General features: G+C 44.0%; 1 long non-coding RNA gene across 1 annotated transcript in view; it reads left to right on the top strand.

Moving 5' to 3' along the window:
- Positions 1-15,325, top strand: part of LOC145550003 (uncharacterized) — a 71,579-nt gene extending 56,254 nt beyond the window's left edge. Inside the window, exon 4 of the long non-coding RNA XR_014085816.1 lies at positions 15,165-15,325. This is a non-coding gene — a long non-coding RNA (uncharacterized LOC145550003). The remainder of the gene's footprint in view (positions 1-15,164) is intronic.
- The last annotated feature ends 40 nt before the right edge of the window (positions 15,326-15,365 follow it).

Below are 15,365 nucleotides of genomic sequence, written 5' to 3'. Positions count from 1 at the left end.
AACATGAGGAACGTCGCTCTCACCTCAATATCTGGCTGTTTGCAACACCTTCAGATGAAAACCAGGCAGGAAGTTGCTGCACAACGGAGAGTCAGAGCCAAGATGAGGAAGAAAAATACGTCACTTTAGAAGAATTCACCCTCAAAAAGTACAAAATAAAATGAGGAATGTTGAATATATTACAAAGTTGTTTATCATGTTTTAGAAATAAGAAAATAGTTCATTTTTTACCACATCAGCATTAAATTATCGACTTTGAAACTATCAAACCTTTTTTATCATTAAAACCACTTTATTCTTGTACTTTTACGGCTTTCTTCTGGTGATATTTTGTGTTAATTCTGCTAAGATTATGCTGTAAAAAGCCAGCAGATCGTCCTCTGCCAGTTAAATCTGGCCTGTTGTGCAGCGTTTCCCTCTGCAGAGGCTGATAAGCGTCTCTGACGGTAAACTCGGTTTGCTCTGCGACGACCTGTGGCGAAACACGGAGGGAAGCAGCTCTGAATCACACGCCAGATCTGGTGTTCTTTAAAACCTGACGGAGATCCAATTAAGATCGAAACTCTGCCACTGGAGATCCTCAGGAAGATCCTGCAGATTCAGACATCGGAGCTCGTCAGGAGTGTGAACAGCTTTTAACTTGCAGCTGCGATTCAGACCAAACATCATTTCAGGCTGTTTTCCCACCCGCTGGACGCGGCCCGACTGACTGGGGACCAGAACTGAAACTTTTGTTACATTTTCAGCTGCTGCAGTTTGGAAACTGTTCCCCTCCTGGCCTGTGGGGGCGCTGCACCGAGAACCACTGATGTGAGCGTTGAGTCGGGGGACGTGGCCAGCAGCAGCAAGTCGCTCTAACAGCAGGAAATGGGCAGAACTGGGTGACTGAAATCTCTTCATCTCTGATTTCGTGTAAAAAAAATGTAGTAAACATGTTTTTACCGGCCATAAATCCTAACCTGTGCGACGAAGCGGAAACTGTAATGTAAATGAACGTCGTGGCTCTGCTGCAGGCTCTTTGCTGTAACGTTTCAATCCACAGAAACCCAGTTTGTTTGTTTGAGTTTCGTTTTCCTCTCAACCAGAACCAAGCAGAACAGTCCAGCACTTTGTTGCAAAGATTTAAGGAAGCCGTCGCTGCTTCCTGTTGGTTAACCATTACCAAACCGGATTAATCATTCCAGGCATGTTGGTGAATCTCTGGATCGCTTCCTGGTTTTACTTCAGCACAGCGGAACCCAGAGCGCCGTCTGAGCCACAGATACCGGCTCAGGTACCTCTAATTAACTTTCATCAGAGTTTTGTGACATGGACAAAGTTCTGCATAATGAAAAGAAAATTAATTGCATGTTGGTTTATTTTTTTTACAAAACTGTGACGTGGCTTTGAATTAAAGGACGTAGCGATTTATATATAATGTTATTAGAAAGCTAAAGTGAAAGTAGTTATAATTACTACGGTGGTCAAAAGGTGACGACGTGAAGCAAACGGATAAATGATGGAAAGTCCAAACTACACAGTTCAGCCTTTATTTAACCAGGTAAATTATTATGCTTTTATTTACAGAAACAAACTCAACAGAAAAACGTCGCAAACCAAACATGGAAGGAAAAATGCTGCAGTCACAGCAAAAGCAAAATGAACTACAAGCATGAAATGCTGCAAAAATAGAAGTCCTCCAGACCACTAGGGGGCGTCTGGAGTCAGTGACTTTGCATATTTAGCTTTACAAATATGAAACATAACACATTTTCTTCTGGATTAAAACTTAAACGTTTGTCGACTCCCCCTAGTGGCCTGGAGGACTTCTTCTTGGTGGAGCAACAGCTCTTTTCTTTGCACCATTTTTGTTTGCATTTCTTTTGTCAGTTTGTAGCATTTGCTGTTTTATTTTTTGTTTTTCTTACGGTTTGCATCATTCACGTGTTTGCAGTGCGTTGGCTACTGTAAATTGCAGAGTAAAATATGTAATTTAATTAGTTATGAATCTAATCAACTAGGAAATATATATAGATTTAAGATCATATACGTATTTTTTTTCTAAAACTGGAAAATGGATTGCAAAAGAGTGCAATACAGCTTCATTTGTTGAAAAATTGCTTCTTCGTGGGTTTTCTGCACAGTCTGGTGAACTTACTTTCTCAAAAAAAAAAAAAAGAAAAACCAAATTTCTAGTGTGAAAAATTAACCAGAGTTCATTGTTCCCTCTGCTAAAAAAGCAGATCTGGTTGAGTAGATTAAAGTTCTGGCCTGTCAGTCAACAGATTTGGTTGAAATTGGCAGCTTTATTAAAGTACATAGATTAACGTAATCAGATTCAGTTTTAAATGCACATCAGAACCACGATAACGCCGAACAAATCTGTAAAGATGGACTTTAGCCTGAAACTAAAACAAGCCAAAGTGTCTAATGGAGCCATCAGCCCAGTCAGATTATCATCATCTGTTTGGGCTAGCCACCTCTGTGTCACACACACACACACACACACACACACACACACACACACACACACACACACACACACACACACACGTCTCCCTCAGATTCCCAACTACAAGGAGAAAAGAAGCGTCAGGAGATGTTTAATTAAGACAACAGATCAATTAACAGCTCAATTAGCCTGGCTAATTAGGGGCTCAGTTGGAACAAAAGCTCTCTCCCTTTCCGTCAGTGTCTCTCCCTCATGGTCATGTACACACACACACACACACACACACACACTCTGAGGGTTTCGGCGCAGGACATGGTTGTCACTATAGAGCACATAATCCTACTTAATCGTCAGTCCAGATTTTGGCAGAAAGTTGCCTGGAAGCGAGGATAGGAACAGGAGTTCTCACTCTGTCCTGTTTTATCTGGGAATCCAGGATCCGCTGCTTTCAAAGGGCTAATTGAAGTTACAGCAGCCTGGAGGTTCGGTTTAGCTGAGCTGATGGAAACGCGTTAGGAGCAGGAGGCGGCCTGTTAGAGCAGCTCCAGTCCTCCAGGACCGCCGACCTGCGGCTCCAACTGAAGATTCAAACTACCTCCAGTCACAGTGGCAGGCATGCTAACGCTAATCTGCTAATGCTAATCTGCTTACAGCTAAGCTAAGTTTTTACATTGCACTTTTGCTAACTTTGAAAACATTTGGCACACTTAGCATTTTTTGCATGGATTATAAAACGCAAATTTACTTGTTGCTGGGAATTCAAGTAATTCGATATTTATTTTTATGCTCTTATTTTGAAGTCGTTGAAGACTATTTATTTTCTTCCCAGAATGCAACACTGTAGTTCTACAGTAAACAGTTTTAAATCTACTGATGTGTTTTCTGACCAAAGCCATACAGTGGTCAGTTAGCAACAGAGTTAGCAACAGAGTTAGCAAAGCTCAACAGCTACAAAAATGAAACAATGACTGATTTTTTGTTTTTTAAAGAATCCTGAAGCACAAACCTGACAGGAAGTTGTGCAACAACAAATTTGATCCTGTTAGGAGCAGTAAGCTGTGTTGTAGCACATGGTGGGGATCAAATTGCTGAATTTAGCTCAGTAGCGTTAGCTTCCTCTAAGTTAGCATCAGCTAAATACCATGTTGGTCTACAAATTTATCATCAAGTTCTTCTAAATTTCATGCTCGTGTAGCATGTTAGCTTAACTGTTTGTGATTGGTGCCTTCCAGTTAGCGCAGCTAGCGCTTGTAGTATAGACAGGAGGTAGAGATTAGCTGCAGCGTCAACGATGATGATGAGTTATTAACACATTTTATTTTTACATTATCTCATTAAAGGGATCATGTTTGCCATTTTCCACTACTGGCCGAGTTTGTAGAGCAACTCTGGAGGTTGGAAGACAGATGTCCTCATCTGCACCCTGTTTGTCCCTGGCTCTGTGTGTGTATGTGTGTGTGTGTGTGTCACCCCATACGTCTCCGACGCAGCGGACAGGTCTGGGGTTCTGTTGCTGATGCTCTGTCTGCTCTCATTACGCAGCAGGCCCCGGAGAGGGCCCAGAGCCCAACAGGAACACACACCAACACGGCGCTGCAGGACAATTAAACGCTACTGGAAGAATCCGGCCGAGGCCAAGGAGGAGCTGGAAAGCTGCCTCGTGTCGATGCAAGTTAAATTTAACTGTAGGTTCCTGCAGGACTCACTCCCTCAGTCACACACTCACAATGAGACACGGTGAAGTCTTGTGACAGGATGAGTGACAGAAAGCCAGGCAGCCGGCACATGACTTCCTCTGTTTCTGCTCAAACACGCCTCCCTGTGTTCCAGCGGTAAGAGGTGGCTCTGTTCAGCAGCAGAGCCACTTCCTTCTGCTCCGATAGGGCAACTGTGTCCTTTATGTGGCCGTTTCTGGGAGAAAAGTTATCCTGTTTCCATGGTGACATGTTTACATAGACAACCACGCAGAAAATGAGAATTTAGATTTATTTAATCTGAATTAAATCAATGTTTGGGGTCTCCAAAATAGCATCACTTTATCTAAAAATGTTTTACGAACTAACCTCAGAACAAATCAAAACAAACATTGATTTGTTTTTGGACTGAAGATGTTTCTGAAGCTGAATTCTCTCCAGCTTTGTTCAGTCTGATTCAATCCAACTCCAGTCCGTCTGTCTAGAAAGTCCGGTTGGTTTGGGGAGGAGTGAAGGCTAATCAAACCAAAAACGTGAACTCTGGTGGCACCGGCGGTACCTCCAAAAGCAGGAAGTGGACTACAACGCAGGGCATTCTGGGTAAATACAACCAAAACAGACATGCTAGCCTAGCGCTAGCAGGAGAAATCCAAAGACTAAACCGCTAAAATCTAACGCCTCCATCTTGTTTCCATCTGGTGAAGAAGGAAGTTGCTCTCAGTGTCTTCAGAGGTTTTTGTGTCGTTTCCTTCAGTGGTTCTTGGTGCAGCGCCCCCACAGGCCAGGAGGGGAACAGGCTGGTTTGACTCAGAGCCACAGCAGCTGGAGGTGGAGCAGATGGTGGAGTTCTGGTGGAGTTCTGGTTTAAAATCAAACTGAATCTATCAGCCTCGTTTTAAAGGAAAACAGTTTCCTTTTCTGAGTTTTGTTGCTGCACTTTTTCTCGCCCTGAAGCCTCATCTTTGACATGAAACTATCTTCCTACCATACAGTGTATCTCTGCTCTTTGTGCCCTTTCTTTCCCCCGAAACAAAAGGCAGAGTGTTGTAACCTACTTTAAAAAGATGAGTTGGATACTTTATATATAGATAAAGGCAGAGCGAGACCAGGAGCAGCAGCAGCAGCAGATTCCAGCAGAGGATAATTGGCCTGAAGCCGTTCCTCTGGTCCTCTGCTCTCTGAATAATGCATGCTGTTTTTAATGAAGCCCTTTTTGTTGTCTTTTTCGTTCTCTAAGATGTAGGGTGAAATTAGCATAGTCCTGTGTCTGCATCTTAATGAGTGTTTGACTAATGCTTTGTTCAAACTGGCCTACTGATCTCAGCTCAAAGGTAAGATAAGGACCGCTGGAGCCGGAGTTCAGCCGCCGGCCTGCTGGTGCGCACTCTGTGACATCATCGAACAAAGAGCCGTTCCTACGCACAGGGTCGAACTGTTGAAACAAGACGCCAAACATGATCATGTCCTCAAATATTTCACTTCTTTTTAACGTTTCTCCAGAGGTAGCAGCATAAAGAGAAGTATTTTAATGAGGCTCATAGTACGACGTGTTTTTGGAGCCTGAAGTACTTTGAGAGAACATTCCTCGGTCACTGGGGCATGCACAGCGATTCCCTAATCCTGCTTTAGAGCCGCTTTCATCTGAAAACCGGAGCTTTGTGCAGATCTGAGCTACAGAGGGGCGAACAAAAACGCCTCCGTTTCACTCAGCTAAATGTCTAACTAGATATTTATCTCGGTTATCTCAGAACAGCGTATTTAGCTAAGTAGTTAGCTTCCACGCTAAATGTTTAGCTAACATGTAAATTCACATGCTAATAGCATGAGGTGGACTATAACAAATAATCTGTTAATCTGAGTTAAAATATTTAGTTGGAAAGCTCAGCGTTTAGTTTGAAGCTAAATATTTAGCTCCAAATTAAATATTTAATTAGTGTGCTTGACATTTAACCTGTTAGTTAAATATTTAATTTGAAAACTAAATATTAACTTAGCAAACTAAATGTGTTGTTTGTGCTAAATATTTAGCTCCAAATTAAATATTTAATTATTGTGCTTGACGTTAGTTAAATATTTAATTTGAAAACTAAATATTAACTTAGCAAACTAAATGTGTTGTTTGTGCTAAATATTTAGATCCAAATTAAATATTTACCTTCAAACTAAATGTGAGATGAATATTTATAAAGTTTTAGCTCAGAGCTAAATGTTTAGCTAATATTCTAATTATTTACCAGCAAGTGAATTTGCATATTAGCTGTTAGCTGCTGTTGACAAATTGTTTCCATTGAGGTTTTGAGACATAAACTTAATTTTGCTACCTTTTATCAAAAACTCACTTCAAAAATAAATTAGCTTAATTATCATATGCGTGATGGAAACGCAGCTCATGGGGACCAAAACGTTTCTGACATCTTGTTTAAAATGGCGTTTAACCGTAAAATGGAAACTTCTCTCGTTTAAAATCAAACCCGACTGATTTGCTGCTTTTTCCAGAAGACGTTTGCGTCTTTCTGTTCCTATCAGCTGATCAAGCAGGAGCCGGGCGTGAGGAGCGCCGGCAGCCGCCGCGCTGGCCTGAGCCGCCGCGCCGCGCTGGCCTGAGCCGCCGCGCCGCGCTGGCCTGAGCCGCCGCGCCGCGCTGGCCTGAGCCGCCACGCCGCGCTGGCCTGAGCCGCCGCGCTGGCCTGAGCCGCCACGCCGCGCTGGCCTGAGCCGCCGCGCCGCGCTGGCCTGAGCCGCCGCGCCGCGCTGGCCTGAGCCGCCGCGCCGCGCTGGCCTGAGCCGCCGCGCCGCGCTGGCCTGAGCCGCCGCGCCGCGCTGGCCTGAGCCGCCGCGCTGGCCTGAGCCGCCACGCCGCGCTGGCCTGAGCCGCCACGCCCGCTGGCCTGAGCCGCCGCGCTGGCCTGAGCCGCCACGCCGCGCTGGCCTGAGCCGCCGCGCTGGCCTGAGCCGCCACGCCGCGCTGGCCTGAGCCGCCGCGCCGCCGCGCTGGCCTGAGCCGCCACGCCGCGCTGGCCTGAGCCGCCGCGCCGCCGCGCTGGCCTGAGCCGCCACGCCGCGCTGGCCTGAGCCGCCGCGCTGGCCTGAGCCGCCGCTCTTGGCTCCGCTCGTGTTTTCTCCAAACAGCCGCCTGGATAATTAACCTGTACATTAGCTTCCCGGCTGATGGGAACCGGCGTGTGGATATGAGCGCGGCGAGTCGTGGAGATTGATCCCGAATGCGATGGGATGGCGGAGGCAGGAAGCCGCACGCTTTGGCAGATGCCGCCTTACCTGTCAGTTCTCACATTCTGCTCGGTGCGGCAGGTTCACAGAGACGCTCATTTCCTGAGTTTGGCTCGTGATCGAGTCTGGCACGGGAACAAAACTGAGAGCGAAGTTACAAGATGTTGCCTCGGTGGGATTGCATAGCAGCAAACTTTCTGACAGCTTGAGCGACTGACTGCCTCTCTGTGATGGACTGAAGTCACGCCTGGGTTGCTGTTCTGGCTGACAGCGCCCAGAATTACCATATTTATTGAAAAGCATTGTGATACCTTGAAAGGTGTCATCTTTGTGTTGTAAATTTATCAGTTTTAGTCGTTTTTTTCCTCATACAGGCTCAGAAAATCATCTAGAAGTTAATTTATTTTAGGTATTCAACTAAAAAATGAGAGTTTATGAATTGTAGAACATCATTAGCTGAATAGATGTTCAGTGCGTCCAAGCACCTTTACGGAAAGTTAAGTGGAGGGAAAAAGTCATACAATTATATCTCAATAAAGTTAGAATACTGTGTAAAAGTGCAACATTTCTTGCCAGTCGTCTTAAACTCATATTAGTTTTCATCATAATATTTTTGGTACCATTGTGATAACAATAAAACTGACATTAAAATCTATTTATTACGTTTTTTTAGGTAAAATAGCCCCTCAAACACAAACGATGCTCTGAAAAACATCAGTCATTTAAATAAATGTGATTTATGTCACTAAACTGCACATTTATTGATATTTATTGATGCTTTCATCGAACAGTGAAGACATAGTAAAAATATAATATTAATAATAATACAGCAAGCTCCAGATGGTTTTATATCTTTTTAAACATTATTAGAATTTATTGTGAAAACAGTAAATCTAAATTTATCACGATAAACGATAATACGATGAACTCATTACCGAGAATCCTCACACATACTGGTTATTTCTGGTTATGGCTAAACACTGAAAAAATACCATTAATGGAAACTCTAAGCACCTGCAAGCGATTTTCTTTAAACGGTCTCTGACTGCGTCAGTCGGACACGCAAACAGAGCGAAGACTGCTGACTGGACAGAAGAGTCCAACTCGCTTCACCAGAACGGGAAACCACAGAAGGCCGTTGCTAAAGAAGGCGGCTGTTCAGAGTTCCTCATCCAAGCTTATTAAAATTCACATTTTGCATGTTTCTCTACTTCCGTTTGGGTTTATACTCCTTCTAAAAACAACTCTAGCACTGAAAAAAACACTCAGTTGGTTTTTAGCAATAACTTAACGTCTTTAATGTTTGGAAAATGAGCCGTTTCAACTTTGAGTTATGTTTTGTTCCCTAGCAACCCCAGCCAAGTTCTGCCCGTTCCCTAGCAACCCCAACCAAGTTCTGCCCGTTCCCTAGCAACCCCAGCCGAGTTCCACCCGTTCCCTAGCAACCCCAACCAAGTTCTGCCCGTTCCCTAGCAACCCCAACCAAGTTCCGCCCGTTACCTAGCAACCCCAGCCAAGTTCCGCCCGTTACCTAGCAACCCCAGCCGAGTTCCGCCCGTTCCCTAGCAGCCCAAGTGGGTTCCCCCACTGTATGCTCTGTACAATGGCTGCTGGAAAAGACAAGTGTTTTTTTTTTGTCAACTTACCATCAAGAAACCACTTGCTGCATTCTTGTTGATTGTGCAGGAGGCACCACATCTGCTTTTCAAAAATGTACAGTTGTGTAATTGTGCATCTGTTTGTAGCCGTTTTTATGTGTGAGTTTAAATGTTAAGTTGGGGGAAAATCTGATAAAATGGGCGAAACTGAACAAACTCGTTATCTAAGACTGAGTTTTGTTTCACCCATGGACCTGGACTCACCTGTTCAAGGAAGGTCACAGAAAATTAAGCGGAAGGAAGAAGTGTGGTAGGAAAAGGTGCACCAGCAACAGGGAGATTTTCCCAGTATCCCTGTTGTTTTACGTTTCCACTCGGTGACGGTGTGGGTCGCCAGGTTCTGATCCACCGGGTTTCATCGACTCACAGTCAGAACTGGACCTTTCAGAGTTCTTGATGCTGATTTCGTTTCCCACCAGAGTTTACAGAAATGTGTGGAAAATGGCTTTTTAAGCTGAATTATTGGAATAAATCTGCTTATTCAGCTTTATTCTGATGTGATCATTTCTTACAGCTGATGGTTTTCCTGCTTCCCTCCTTTAATGGGTCCAGTGAGTCGGGCTGCGGGTCGGTTCTGGCCGGGCGCCGGCTGCAGCGCGGAGCGGGACCAGCCAGGCTCGCATCAAGCCAACCGCCTGCAGCATGGAGATTCCTGCCGCATTTTTCAGCTGCGCACCTCAGTGGAGGAAATAACTTTTAGTTTCATCCACATGTCATCATTACCCCAAAAGTTTGTTAAAATGTTTGAAAATAAGCAGGAAGCAAATGTTTAAAGATGGCTGACAGTCCACAGTATTCACTTTATTTTGGTAAAATACCAACATTATGCACAGAAAACAAAATAATAATAAACAAACCCGTAATTTACCAGAACAGGAATAAACTTATACTTGCCCAACCTGCCCAAGAGTCTGTGAAACTTATTGGGAAAGTTTGGAATAAACTTTCCCAATAATTACGCAGAAAAAATAACAATAATTTGGGTTTTTAGCCTGAGATGAGAGAAACTAAAGTGTTTTATTTTCATTCATGTCAGTTTCAAACTAAATATTTGGTCCCGTGTTAATATGGAGCTTCAAACTACGATAAATATCTAAATTAAATTTCTAGTTAAATATTCAGCTTCCATGAAGGAAAGCTGCATATTTTATCCCAAATCTTTGAAAAAGTGCTAAAAACATGGAAGAGAATTTCTGAGTTTAATATCAGATCTACAACTAGGCGAGTTTAAAGGCTGGTTAACACAACAGGCATGCATTTTGATCTGACATCTGATCCTTTTGCCTGATTTCGTGGCCTTAAATGTTTAATAAGCGGCTCTTTCATTTGACGGCAGTGAGGAGGAGACCTCCAGTCAGCGGAGCTGCTTGGAAACAGCAGCGGTGTAAAACTAACTGTGAAGGCAGCTGCTCTTTCAGCCCGAGCCCTTTAGTCGTGCGCTGGAAAACAATGAATAATTCTCTTTGCAGGCAGCGTGTGGGTGTAGGGAGCAGGACGGCCGGGCTGGGCCCAGATCAAAAGGGTTGGAGAGGAACGACTGCAGCCAGCGTTTCTGATTTCTGTTGAATACGGCAGAAATGCCGAGGTGTTTGTCCTCAGCACAGACTGAGAACTGGAAGAGGAGAAGCGCAGACTTGTTACAGCGTTTTAACTTTTCGGTAGATGTGGATTGTGGTTCTGGTCCCTCGAGTCGATGTTCTGCAAAGCCACAGTTTCACTGCAACAACAACCTTAGAAATGGGACATTTATTTCACTAGATAGACCTGATAATCCAGCTGACTCTGTTACACTGGGACCAGAACTCCATCATCTGCTCCACCTGCAGCTGCTGTGGCTCTGAGTCAAACCAGCCTGTTCCCCTCCTGGCCTGTGGGGGCGCTGCACCAAGAACCACTGAAGGAAACGACACAAAAACCTCTGAAGACACTGAGTTTAAAATTTAAATAAAAATGGAGGCGTCAGATTTTAGCGGTTGGAGGATTTCTCTTTAGTCTTTGGCTAAAGACCAGGAGCCATTTCTGCTGCTAGTGCTAGGCTAACATGTTAGCTTTTCTTTTATTTACCCAGAATGCCCTGCACAGCGAAGTGAACTCTGGTCCTCCAAACCTCGGTCTGGGTTCAGTTTGAATGTGAACACCAAGAGAACCAGAGACCGCTCCAAAAACAGGAAGTGGACTTCAGCGCAGGGCATTCTGGGTAAATACAACCAAAGCTAACGTGCTAGCCTAGCGCTAGCAGCAGAAACGTCTGGTGGTCTTCAGCCAAAGACTAAAGAGAAATCCTCCAACCACTAAAATCTGACGCCTCCATTTTTATTTAAATTTTAAACTCCGTGTCTTCAGAGGTTTTTGTGTCGTTTCCTTCAGTGGTTCTGGGTGCAGCGCCCCCACAGGCCAGGAGGGGAACAGGTTGGGTTGACTCAGAGCCACAGCAGCTGGAGGTGGACATGATGGAGTTCTTAGTCTATCAGGAGGGAGATCATCCTTGGCTTGTTCATTCACTGTAATCCATTTTCATATGTAACATACATGTGTTATGTTCAGTGGTGGGAAGTAACGAAGTACAAGTACTTCGTTACTGTACTTAAGTACAATTTTCGTGTATCTGTACTTTACTTAAGTAGATGTAATAATGGGTACTTTCTACTTTTACTCCACTACATTTTACAGTAAGTATCTGTACTTTCTACTTCACTACATTTCTACAAAACTGTCGCGTTACTCGTTACATCCAAGTCGCGTTGCTCTTTTTTTCCGTTAAAATGTGAAGTTCAGGGATTTAAGGTGGCGCCGTAAAATCCCAGCAATAACGTGACTTAGTGTCTGTTGTCACCCATCGGCTCCACCTTTACTCGCACGCGGAGCTCCAGACATGCGCAGTGGTTTCCTCTGAGCGGCAGTAATATAATAGTACGGAAGCGCTGCATAAATCATAAGATATGGTGACATGTAAAATCAGCAGCGCTTCACTTTCACAGACGGCGGGACTTCGTCCAACTTTTAGCGTCACTTGGAAGGAAAGCTTAAAGAAAGGTAAGATCTGTGGACGTGATGCTAGCTAAGCTAGCTGTACAGAGAGACATGTTGCATCTGCATGAAAAACAGTTGTCACTCATGCGCTGAATTACTGTGTGGAGGTTTTGACTGACATGTCGCAGATATGGGACAACGCTGTGACCAAAGTGCAATATAGTGATGACATTCAGGAACGACCTGATTCTTCTGGATGGATCTTGACCAAGTCCTATAGTGCTGAAGCCTCACTGAGAGCCGTTCTTTGTTCTTGTAATGCTCTTCGTGCACTGCAGTAGCTATTTTATTTCATTAAAATATCTTTATATTTAATTGGTGAATAAATAAAACAAGAACGTAGGAACACAGAGCATGCTCATTGCTCTTTGTTTTCATCACCTGTCATGGTGGCAGACGTTGCAGCAGGAGGGAGGATGAGAACAGTCACGGTGCTCCTCCTGCCTGGTTACTTCTTGCTTATTGGGCCTTGGACAGTGTTCATAGTTGAGCGTTGTTAATTGCTATATTTAATGGTGCAGACAATTATTATTTCTGACATTGGCAATATGGGCAACCGCACAGGGCGTTATTTTTTTAGGGATGGCAGGAGACCTCTGTGTATTGTGGCACAGAGATGAAAGCAAAACAGAATGAAGAAGAGTTTGAATTGTCACTGGTTAAATTTATTTCAGCTCTAAGTATTTCATATCTAGCTGTTTTTATGGGAATGTGGATCTTTCAGATCAATTTGAGAAGCAATTTTGATAGGTAAATTTAATTTTATTGTCATGTAGCACGGGGTGCTGGTTTTGATTTGGTCTTGGGTTCAGTGGTCTAGACTACAACTCTGCTACGTGGCTCCTTGGTTCCATGTCCTCCTATGCCAGTTGGATTTCTTTCAAAATAAATGTGTGGCAAAAAAAGTGAAGTTCATGTTATGTTAGGACAGGAGACAAGATGTTTCCATCCCTGAAATTATGATGCATAGAATCACATATCTAAGTCTAAACTATGTTACAGAGGAAACGCAATAAAAACATGCTTTATCTGTGGCTGTTCATTAAAATGGCACATTATTGATGTATTGAAATTAAATACGATTGGTTCACTTAATGATATTAGTGATTAGGCAATGCATTCAGCAAGTACTTTTACTTTTAATACTTAAGTATTTTTAAAAGCCAGTACTTTTTACTTTTACTTAAGTAAAATGTTAATGTGGTACTTTCACTTTTACTTAAGTACATTTTTGTCTGTGTATTTGTACTTTTACTTAAGTAAATCTTTTGAGTACTTTCTCCACCACTGGTTATGTTATAACTTTGGCCAAACCAACGTTCTCTGTCTATTTGCAGAAAACTGCAGCTACTGTGAGACGATGCAGAACCTTTCAAAGATTTATTGGAGGAAAAACAAACCCCTTCCTTCCACCCAAACTGGATCTATATTTGGATCTCGTTTCAGAACACGCAACTCCCAGATGAAGTCGCGCTGCCGGCTTGCAACCCTTCGTCCCTCAGATCTTCTTCTCACCTGAGCTGTGACACCTGTGAAGCGTCTGCCAGCCTCTAAAAACAGAGCTCCTCTGCTGGTTTGTTGTCTGCAGGGCGTTCACCTGCCTCACAGGAAGGGAAAAGACTCGGCTCGCTCCTCCAGTTCAGCAGGAACATCTCCGAGAACGGACGTAGAAGTTTATTATTAGCCAATAATTCGAGCAGCTGCAGCGAGGCAGTCGGTCTATATGAGAAAATATGGGAAAATGATGCAGTGTGTGTTTACCATGATTCGGTTTGCAGGACGAATCCAATAAAGATGATGAAGAAGTCTCATCTCTGTACCTTCCACGGCCGGGATGTGCGGCGGAGTATTCAGGGGAGAGAGGGAAGTGATTACTGTCGTTAGAGCGACAGGAAATGTTGCGTCTCTTTGACGTTTAGTAATGACCGCAGCAGCTGGGAACAATAAAACTCCAGCGTTGCCCAATTATTGGCCCGCCTCACTTACTGGATAAAAGTAATAATGCATATTATCCCCACATCCCCCTTTAAAGTCGCACCAGCGTCGGAGCAGAGGCAGCTAATCGGGTTTGCTGCGCAGGAAGCTGAGTGGGTTCAGATTGACGGGAGGAAGACTTCCTGCAGTGATTCGATCACTCTCTCTCTCCTTCTCGCAGCTTCAATCCATCCGTCTTTCCTGTCTGTCGTTTCGTTTCTCGTGATTTCAGGACGTACCTTTGAGAGGGAAGATTAAAATGGTGGTTCTGACGGTGGTCCGATTCTGGAACAGAAGGAACCAACGTGGGCAGATTCATCCATCCATCCATCCATTTTCTTGCACCCTTTTTCCCTCAGTGGGGTCGGGAGGTGCTGGTTCCTCTCCAGCCAACGTTTCGGGCGAGAGGCGGGGTCACCCTGGACAGGTCGCCAGTCTGTCGCAGGGCAACACAGAGACACACAACCATGCACACACTCACTCACACCTAGGGGCAATTTGGAGAGGCCAATTAACCTGACAGTCATGTTTTTGGACTGTTGGAGGAAACCGGAGTACCCGGAGAAAACCCACCATGCACAGGGAGAACATGCAAACTCCATGCAGAAAGACCGGGGCCGGGAATCGAACCCAGAACCTTCTTGCTGCAAGGCAACAGCTCTACCAACTGCACCACTGTGCAGCCCGGGCAGATTCATGAAAGACAGAAGTGACAGGAGCGTGGCGGCGTGTCAGGGCCGCAGGGGAGATTTAATAACACGAGCCACTTTCCAGAAACATGTTCAAAAATTTGCTAGAAAAAACTCTGGAATTTTTACATCAATCTCAGAAATTTTCATCTTTTCTTTTTTTTTTTGTAGATTTCTGAGATTAATCCCAAACTTTAATTTTTTTTCTAGCAAATTTTCTGCGTTTCAAACTCATAAATGTTTGTTTCGTCTATAAACTGTTAGCATTTTGCTAATGTTGGTTTAGCGCGTCAGCGTCAGCAGACCTAATGTTTATCGTCAGACATCTTTTTATGCTTGAATCATATTTTTCAATAACCTGCTGCTGATTAAAAGAGTTTTTTCTTCATTCATAGTGTTAAATTCTCTCTGCTGCTACGTTTGATGCTAATAAATCTCATTTGATCTCGTTTGGATTCAGGGAGGATGAAAGTTGTGAAGCACCCACCTGGACGCCTACAGATGCCCTTTGACCTTTCTGCTCTGTGAGTTTGAGGAGATCAATGATTGATGTGGAGGAATAACCAGAGATATTTACCTTCTCTTTCCTGCTGGAGACTCTGAATAAAACATGGAAGTGATTTCCATTATTATTGCCGTTTGATTGTAAACAAACTCTCCC

Source organism: Poecilia reticulata, chromosome 22, assembly GCF_904066995.2.
Source record: "Poecilia reticulata chromosome 22, P_reticulata-male-v2, whole genome shotgun sequence".
NCBI classification, from domain to species: Eukaryota; Metazoa; Chordata; class Actinopteri; order Cyprinodontiformes; family Poeciliidae; genus Poecilia; species Poecilia reticulata.
The sequence above is the reverse complement of the archived record's forward strand: the minus strand, read 5'-3'. Positions and strand labels throughout refer to the sequence as shown.